This window comes from Anser anser, assembly GCF_964211835.1.
Source record: "Anser anser genome assembly, chromosome: 7".
Classification (NCBI taxonomy): domain Eukaryota; kingdom Metazoa; phylum Chordata; class Aves; order Anseriformes; family Anatidae; genus Anser; species Anser anser.
The window spans coordinates 37,264,053-37,273,955 of record NC_139727.1 but is presented as its reverse complement, the minus strand read 5'-3'; the positions used below and the strand labels follow the sequence as shown (position 1 = coordinate 37,273,955).

Below are 9,903 nucleotides of genomic sequence, written 5' to 3'. Positions count from 1 at the left end.
TATGATTCTGTCATTATGAGCCACTTTTCAGGACAGCTTCAAGAGAATATCTGAACAGTTCTTTGCTTTTCTACCTGAGAATGAAACACTACCATATTTCTAATCTTCAAAGTAGGCGAGTAAAGTAAATTCAGTTTACCCAAAGGCTATCAAGCAGGACATAACCACACTGCCTCCAGCTAAATGAGTCCTCCAAGTAAAATGAGTGCTCCTAGTACTGATGTATCACACCGCCAGATTTGCCATTTGGCTTTCTGCATATGGATATAAGATTTTAGCTGAAGTCTTATTAAGCAGAGATTTTTTCCAACCCTACCTTGGAATAATTGGGGAAAAATGCTAAAAACCCAAAAAGAGCAAATAAAGGTACCGAAGGAAAAGTGAAATACCTTTTTAGCATAAATCTTAGCACCCAGGACAGCAGCTGGCTGTTTTCATTATGGGGCACTTTGGGAAAGGTTGTTGTAAATTATTATGGATGAATTCTTAATGGCATGAGAGGTGCTAACTTTTCTTGCAACTCTTCCATGTAAACTCATCTTCCACTTGCCAAACTTACAAAGTCAGATTTGTAACTGAGACCAGGATGAGAGGGAATCACTCTGATGCTCTCTGATTCCTGAAGGCTACAGGATTATGAACACCATTTAACTTCTGTTCTCTGCCAGTAACTTGTGGATGAACTGCATTTATAGTGAGAATGACATCTGATCCTGATTTTGATCACAGCACATCCATCGGTAAATTCTTGCAATGAGCAGCTAGTGTATTTTCATATGTATAACTTCAAGTAAACTACATGCCTTTAAAAAACTGTTCCTCAAAAATAGTCCCCAAACCACCTCAAAAACAGCCTCAGTCTGCTTGGGAGAAAGACACTAAAGTGAGATGGCTAAGGAAGGCTGGGAATGCCCTGAGAAGAAGGGGTGAGGTTTGCTTTCCTTCTCCTACTCGTACAGGTATAAGCTGCCCTGCTGCTGAGTTCCTTCTTGTTTTCACAGCTCTAAGGTTGATATGTCTGAAAATATATTGCTTGCAGAGTTCACAGTGTGGGTCATTTCCAGGTTTAATGCAATCTCATTTCATACATATTGCTGACTATAATGTCCCAGGAATATGTCTGTACATTTAACAAGGGCATGAGAGCAGATCAGATGGACTGTTACATTTAAACTGTCACATACAGCATTCACACATGGATGTATGCAGGAATATATTCTTGTAGCCAACATCTCTTCAGTGAGGTGTACCTATTTATTTTCACTAATATATTCACTCAAGGAAGAGGCCAATCTACAAGAAACAGCTTCAGTCACAAGTTCAGAAAGAGTATTCCTACAGGAAATGAATGTTTCTAAGCTAGTTTTATCTGAAGCTTTCTGCACTTCTTGTCTCCTAGACCCCTGCGCAGACTTATACTTTACCCTGACAGCTGCAGCAGCACTGTAACAAAATTGTCCCCAGGCTGAATTGAATTGTTCAGGCTGAAGTCTCTTTCCACCTCCTGTACTGACCAGGCAAACTCTAAGGGCTTCAGGGTGCCTTCAAAGGCAGGTGTTGACCTTTCTACAGTCTTTTCCCACAGCCAAGCTCACTGGGGATCATGGAGACTTCCAAACTGAGGGGTGAGGTAGGGCTCAGATTAGCAGAGTAAAACACAAAAGGCCCAGATCCACGATAATTCATATTATAGAAAATGATACAAGTGAGGAGTTTCTTGAGGCAATCTGCTTTTTAGCGATGGCAATGGCTAGCCTGCTGACCTAAGCAGTGGGAAGTCAAAGGGGAGTTGGGTTGTCTGTATAAAATGAAGGTAACACCTCAGTGTGACCCAGACTGGTAGTCGCTCGGCCTAGTGACCATTTCTGAGGTTACTTTCTTGAGTTCACCAGCTGAATGGACACCATCCTGACAAATGTGGGAATCCTCTAATTTCAGTTTCCAACCAGTTTGCATGGCAATTTTCAGTGTAGGTTTAATTCTGAAGTATTCCCTTGTTTTGGTGTTTTTGTAGATCCCCTTGGATGAATATTTGCCTCGTTTGCTTCTTGAGTAACTTTGAACATCTGGGTCAATGGCCATCTTTGCAGGTCTCCTCTCCTTCTCCTCCATGGCATTTTTCAAAGCTCTGTAAAGATATTGACTGACTAATGGAAAAATGGACAGAGGCATTCAGGCAAGCACTTAAACTACGCACTGAACTTCAACCAAGTGCTTAAAACCTTCCTAGAAAGAGAGGGCTTTTCAGAGGTAAATAAAGAGGAAAAATATCCCCAAGGTTTCAAGTTGCTCAGCAGGCAGCTAATGGCATCCCTTCCTTCATTTGTATATTTCAGGTGTGTATTTTAAGGATTTATTTTTGCTTGTTTTTTTCACAATTCAAAGTACACACCATGAGACATAGACACAAGAAACTGGCAATGTGACGCACAGAGTGCTCCTTTATTGCAAACAAACCAGATCAGCCAGAATCACCAGCTCAAGATGATGAATAAGCTTGATTTTAACCATAAAATAAATGTATAGAAACAAGGACCCTGACCAAGACCTCTCTGTTTGATGTCACATCACCAATACTCACTGGGTTGTGCTGTGGCTATCTGCAAAATTGACAGCTTTCAGATTTCTGGCATCACTTTACCAAAAATTTAAGCCAGGAAGCACACTTGTGCAACTGTGCAAATAATTGTTATATAGTTGTTATCTGCTGTAAAAATAAGATTAACCGGACTTTTTAGATTAAAATTATGGGTGAGCTAGGCCAAATTTTGATTACTTTATTGTAAGTAGTACTATATTGTAAGGTGCCAGGTTGCTGCTTTTCAGTTCTTCCAGCCTGAAGACCAGGTCAAGGGCATTGTATTCACCTTTGTCATAAAGGACCAATGGCTGCCTGGTTTGTCTGTGTATAGGTGAGTGATGACTACAAAAAAAAAATATATTATTTTAGGAGAAGAGTGGATTTCTCCACCTTACTTTAACCAGTTATAGGAAAATCAAGACATCGTAAGAGCTTGGGTTCACAGGGCTCTTGCTGGCTCCCCGATCGAGGACAGGATCCCAGCCATCCCACGGGCAGAAAGAGTTGTGCTAGATAGCCCTGGTGTAGCTGCTGCAGATACCTACCCAGCCCTTCAGGCCATGTCAGCCCCGAGGACTCAGGGTCTCCAGGATAACGCTCCAGCAGCATTGCTTCTCCCAGGCCTTCCCACCATTTTCCGTTCATGTTTCCTTTCTCTTTTCTGCAATGCCCAGGAGGGGAGCATCCAGATCAGTGGGTAAGGTGGTTTCTAACAACAATATTTGTGTACCTTTCCTATACCTGCTGAGCACTACCCACTTCACCCTCCTGGCAGCCACTGTCCCTGCACACCCAACGTACACCCTGCCCAAGTAGCACCCTGTGACGTTCACAGACTGGTATTTTTGTTATTTTAATTTGCTCAGCGACAGTTTTCAGAGGCCATACACCAAAAAATATCTCTTTCTGCAATAGCTGGAAGAGTCAAAAGTGAAAACCTTTTCAATTTTTACAACCTTGCCTTTGTGGCAGGCCAAGTCATTTCAGAGCCTTCCTGGGCAATTTGTCTGGAATCAGGCTATTTCCCAAGCATCCAGAAAAATCAACTTTTTTTTTTTCTTCTTCTCTTTTTTTTTTTCTTTTTTGCTCTGCCACTTCACAAACAACGTGAAAAAAAGCCACCCAAAAAAGAAGCATGCCACTAATGCTAAGCAAAGAAGCTGCAAGAGAAATAGCTCGACATGGAAAACCATAAAAATGAGAATGTGTGCAATCTTGGTGACAGTTATTCCCTGATCTTAACATTTTTTGTCTCAGTCCTCAAAGCTCTGATATTTTTCATTTTGCATCACCAAGAATTTGTTTGGGTTTAAGTTTAATCACAGACCAGTGTATGGTATATTAAAATATGTCCATAGGCTTGGATATGCATGTCAAGAAGAAAAAATATAACACGGGCAAATAAAAAGGAAGGCTAGATGATGTCACTTCTGATCATTTTTATACGATTTTAATAATTTTAATAAGTAATCAGTGTCTTTGTACAGCTTTAGTTTTGGAACAAGTCTTTAAATTTGAATTGATCATTAAAGACCTAAATCTAAAATGCTTACTCTGGCATACTATACATAAATCTGGGGCAATACCAGCAGAATTACCAGCCACTGCACATGGTCCGGCCCTTCCCAAAGTCACAGCTGGATTCTGTGTCATCACTTTTACATTTTCAAACCAGACCAACCCTGTCTTGAAGCACAGAGGAAGTATTATGTAAGGCTTCCCGTGCTTTACCAGCAAACCCTTTCCTCAGTTTCACTCACAAAGAACTTTAAGAACAAACTTAACTTTTCTAAACAAAAATAATTTCATCATTTTGTGTGGCATTAACACCCTGCTATTTCTATATGTTATCTATATTTTTCTTGTTGACATTCAACCAATTCAGAGCTAAAAATCCATCCTGCACTTTTTCTGGGGTCGTAAATCATAAAAAGGTTATATTTTATGAAAGCTGAAGCTGAGAAGTAAACAGCATATTTGTATCAAAAGAGTTTCATCTATTAAGCAGCAATGACAGGGCCCTCTGGGCCAAAATCTAGTTTTCTTACTTAAAAAGCTTAGTTCTTTTGTAGACTCCTGCAGGGACCTATAACAGTTGGAATTGGGTTTTTTATGCCTTTGAGGCCTCCAAATGAATGTTACAGTTTTCCATTATTTTCTTTTTTCTTTTGAGAGAACGAGGCTACCTGCTTATTGCCTAAAACCTACACCCTGCGATTGTTCTGCTGTAAAATCTGTCTTCCAGCCAGTAGCCTCACATACGATCAGGCATCCTTAGCATTTCCTTCCTATTGCACCCGATGCAGGGACAATGTGCGTGAAAAAAAGAATTGCAGCACGCAATCGTGGCCAATTCAACATTTCATGCTAAAGTTTGTGCGTCTGCAAGATTTCTGAAATTACCTTTGAAGAGCAGAAGCTTGCAAAGACGTACGTGTGTTCGCTTTATATCCTGCGAATATGCATGTTTTTTATCGAGATACTTATGTGTCAGTGGTTGCAGAGGAAGCCTGAGTCTCTGCAGGCTGGCAATTCAGACAGGCTCATTTCTTTTTCCTTCTCTGCCTCAGCCTTTTACTGTGACCTTAAACTTCCAGGCAGATGCTGGAGTGTTTCTCAGAGCCAGAAACCTCTGTATCCCAGGGGGCCCCAGGTTGTGTATCTCTGTCTCCCACTTCAGAAATCCCTCCCTTTTGCACCTGGATCTGAGGACAAACACATTAGGTCCCTGTGGTACCTGGATACCGTGGTGTGGGAGTCATTAAAATATCACCGCTGCTTTCCAAGGCACTGCTCAGAGAGTACAGCATTAACCACGTCCGAATCAATCTCTGCAGGATCGGGACCTGCCTGCATTAACCTTAGCCATCCTCACCCAGCAAAAAGCCTCAATTCTGGCTGGGGCAGATTCCTCCCAGGTACAACCCAACCAGTCCCTGTCAAGCTGCACCGAGGCTGGATTTGGCTCGGCACCCAAGGGGATCGTCCTCCCATTCATCCCAGCGCGGGTGCAGCTGAGATTCTCCGGAGCACTTTGTAACGTACGATAGATGTGAAATGAAGACGTCCGTCTGCATCTTTCTTGTCATTAAAATGTTGCTATTAATCCACCTCCAGCTATTAGAAGATGATAGGCCTGACCCTTTTTGAATGGTGTAATTTACAGCCGTGAATATCTATATATTACACTCTGATTACATCACAAGCACGAGTTCAGAGTCAGCAAATTTACCACCTCTAAACTAGTAGAATAATCACTAACAATTAACGAAATGATATATCTAAGTCACAGTAATCTTTTTAGCCACTTTGAACATATATTTGTTCTTTTGATGTCCTGTGTGAATAGGAGTGCTTTATCTGACTGATGATGGGCTAAACAATGGTTCAGAGTTGTAATATAGAACTCAATTTGCTGGAACTATCATCTGAAAGGCCTGGACAATTTATTGAACACTGCAGATGAAAGAAAGGGGAAAAAAATTTAAAAACTGACCACTTCTAAAATGAAGAAAATAGAGCAGTAAAGGGTATTGTAATATACTTTAATCTTCCTTAATGTAGAAAAATATGAAATGCCATTAAAGCCTCCTTTGAAATGGATGTGTCCGCATGGCTTGAGCACCAAAATCTAGTTAATGAATCTATTGTTAAAGCAAATAAACAGGAAAGCAGCAGAGAAGGAGTGATCTATGCTTTATACTGACTAATTCAGAAGATGAAAGCAGAGAAAAATTAAAGTTAAATTCATATAAATATTACAGCCAAGGAGAATAGTTGCAGGTGTTAAAATAGAGAGAGAGAGGGAGGGAGGGAGTGATGAAGAGAGAGGCAGACAAAAGGTAAAGCACGAATTTTCATTCAATTCGCAAGTCGCAACCAGGAGACATTTTTTGTGTAAGAGCAAAGTCAGGCAAGATGAAAGCTTTTCAAGGGGCACAATAATTAACATTTTAAAAGGTTTTAGCAATAAAATAATGATTCCACAATAACAGCAATTTAATCGTTTTATTTGAGAAATTAAATTGATTGCTAGTGTTCATTTGTAAGAAGTGGCATTTATGCATTTGTAAGAAGTTATCAAATCACGTTTTCAGTTTTAATAGTGGTGGGATTTTTTTTTTTTGGATTTTTTTTTTTTTAATACGTATTCGACATTCAGACAGGGGAGAGACATTGCTGTCACTTGTCTGCCTGATGTTGCATTTGTCATGTACATGCCCGTGTTTACAGCACGGAAGACGGCCGCTGATTGCCGGCAGGCAGGAGCCGGAGGCACCAGCACTGCTTAGCCAAGGTTTCAAGCAGAAGGAGCCGGAGCTCCCCGTTCCCCCTCGATGACACACCAGGAGCTGGCAGCCCATCACTGATGATGTCTCTTTGAAGCCTCTGAGGATGCTGGAAGGGAGATGTTTCCGGATCTCTGATGTGACCTGGCCGAGCTTAACACCACCACCTCACCTCATGGCGATGCTTTCCGAGCATCAGAGGCCGAAGCTTTTCTTCTGACGGTGGTGGAGGGTGGCTGCACTCGCACACGGGTGCTTGTGCAGAGCATCCTGGGGGTGAGCAGGCGCTTCATGGTCTGTTTTGAATCCTGACCGGTGAAATATGGGGTCAGGAGGATCCCATGGGGCTGGAAAGCCACACACAGGGAAGGAGTGAGGCCCAGCCCTGCTGAGGTCAGTGGAAAGATTTGCAGCAAGTCCAGAGGGTACAAGCACAGACTCATCCCACGTAAAAACATATACATACGTGTATATACACGCACATACATACACAAAAATCCTTCAACTTGCTGACATAAAGCATGCAAGATGGGCCCAGCTCCACTGCAGCTTAGGTCCATGAGAGAATGACAGGGTCCTAACTCTGCACATCTTTTGCAGTAATTAAATCACAGCACAGATAAAGTGAGCAAATCATATATCATCTCAACCAGACTATCCATATAATTGTCAAAATCTAATTTATATGACAGATCCGCTGCAGCATACGTTTTGTGTACGTTTAATGAATTTGTATTTCCAGCCCATATATTTTAACTTTCTGATTGCATTAGTTCTTTGGTTGAGTGTCCACACACCAAATAAACATCTCTAAGATAATGATAATGCACCGCTCTGCTTTCTATATCTGTCTGGATCAGAATGTAAGACGAGATGAGGCTCTCGTAGCTGACAGTGGCATGTGCTCTTTTTCTTCCTTTTTTTTTTCCCCCTCCAATGTGCATTGTTCAAAATTGGGCTATTTCAATTTTCCTTTTAAAACTATAAGCTTTAACTCTCAGAGGTGGGAGTTGTGTAGGAAGAAGCTGCCAGGTAACAGATGTATGTGTTAAAGTTGCTGCTTGAGTGTGGACAGTAATAGGATTTCCAGAAATGAACTGCTATTTTGTGAGGCACTAACACAGAAATGTACAATGGGAAATGAGAGCTTGAACTTTGCTTCTCCTGGAGAATTGAACTGTCTGTTTCAGAGGAAAAAAAAAAAATGAAAACAAGCCATTTTCCATTGCTATCCTTTAATTTATGTTTAATAACATGAGCAATTTTTTTGCTTTGTTTTGGCAAGCAGAAGGCCAAAATCATATAGGACAAATTCAACCTGAATATATCTCCATATCTTTGTCTCTATCCGCATCTGTCTTTCTGTCTCTCTTTTGCCCACGATAGCTCAGCATAACACGGTGATGTTTTACAAACAATATTTCCTTTGATGGGGCTACACCAAGGATGCTTTTTGTTCCTTCTGGGCACTGTGCAATGCCTTTATAGTTTTTAAGATGGCTGAAAAGATTTGTGCCAACTCTTAACAACAACAAAAAAAAAAAAGTCATGTCCATTAAAGCAACAGCTTGATGAAGGCTAAAGGTTAGGTCCATGGAGTGACTGCAAAGGTTTCAGAAAACACTAAGAGAGCTCACGGTACTGCACAGCTCCTGACCTCCTCTGGTCCACCCCTCACCTCGCCCTTCCCCAGGCAGCGCTGAGGGCACAGCCCTCCCAGCCAGAGGAGAGACAACTTCTCCTTCCCTGGCTGACTCCTGGGACTGCCACAGATTCTGGCAAAAAGGCTGGTGATTATAAGATCTTCTGTCTTCCTTTCCCTCAGTAAAAACTGTATTTTAAAAGAAAGAAAGAAAAAAAAAAAAAGTGTGAGCTGGTTGTGTCATTCCAAATGCAAATCAACATTAAACAGGCATAGCAACAAGGTACAGCAGAAAGCAGTAAGATCAGGCAAGAAAACGTATGCTGTTTTGAAAACAGGCTCATTAAACACATTTTTCTTCAGTAGCAAGTCAGGACATTTGCTGCCCCATGTGCTATCTGTCAGGCCTCCTATGCCCACCGTGTGCCCATGCCCTCTGGTTTTAAAGGGTTTTATCCTGACTTCCAAAACCACATGCCCAGCATGCAACTTCTCATCACGCTGCTGTCACTAAGCGCTGGGATCGGGCCCCTCATTTCTTTCTCTTGCTTTTTCTTGCAATTGCTAACACTTTGATAAGTGACATTTCATGTGGCAGCCTTCCTATTACACATTTAGCACCTATTCCCTGCTTGGCCGATAAGCTGTTTGCAGCCCAGCACTTGCCTAATTTTTTTTCCTGTTAGCTTTCTAATTCTCCTCTTCACCCCAATTCAGTTGCAAAATTCAATTACGGCTGGTTAAAAACTGCAAGAGCAAGTGAGCAGCACCTGGCACGAGGGCAGGCTGCGGAGCCTGCTGGTGCAGGCAGCAGGTCTAGAGGGCTGCTCAAACATTTCGATTTGCTTCTTGGGTTTAGGGTGGTTGGCTTGTTTTTGCAATTATCTTGACCTCTTTATAATTTTACCACGGCTACCACAGACAGCCAGATGCCCCCAGACCGTGTTGACAACCGTTTCCTATTTTTAAAGCCGTATATACATACATATAAAAATTTAATTTCACCTTTTGCTTTGCCTCATGTGGGGTTCTGAATTTAATCAGCAGCTTCAGCAGGGATAACGCCGCTGGGGCTCGGAGGCGTGATGCTCGGAGAGCTGACGAAAACTCTGCTAGGAGAGGGAGGGGGGTCCGGCACCCCCTGGAAGAGGGAAGTTAGATCACTTTGGGCTTTTAGAAGCACTATCTTTTAAATAAAATTGCAAGATGGTGAATAAAGTGCAGCCTGAAACAAAAGCCTTAGTGATCTTTGGCAGATTACTTTGGGAAAAGTATGGCCCATTTCAGAAAAATCAAAGCAAAGAAAAACATTGACTACAATTCAGAGGCCTAATGTATTATTATGGCTTTTTATGGATTTTATATATAATTTCCTGTAAAGTTAAGAGGTT

At 41.7% G+C, this 9,903-nt stretch overlaps 1 long non-coding RNA gene across 1 annotated transcript; it reads right to left on the bottom strand.

Moving 5' to 3' along the window:
* Positions 1–6,112: 6,112 nt before the first annotated feature.
* On the bottom strand, positions 6,113–9,653 carry LOC310903011. The gene is made up of 2 exons (XR_014587227.1): positions 9,518–9,653; positions 6,113–8,701 (listed from the first exon to the last, which is right to left on the bottom strand). It is a non-coding gene; the product is annotated as an uncharacterized lncRNA (long non-coding RNA).
* Between the last annotated feature and the right edge of the window lie 250 nt (positions 9,654–9,903).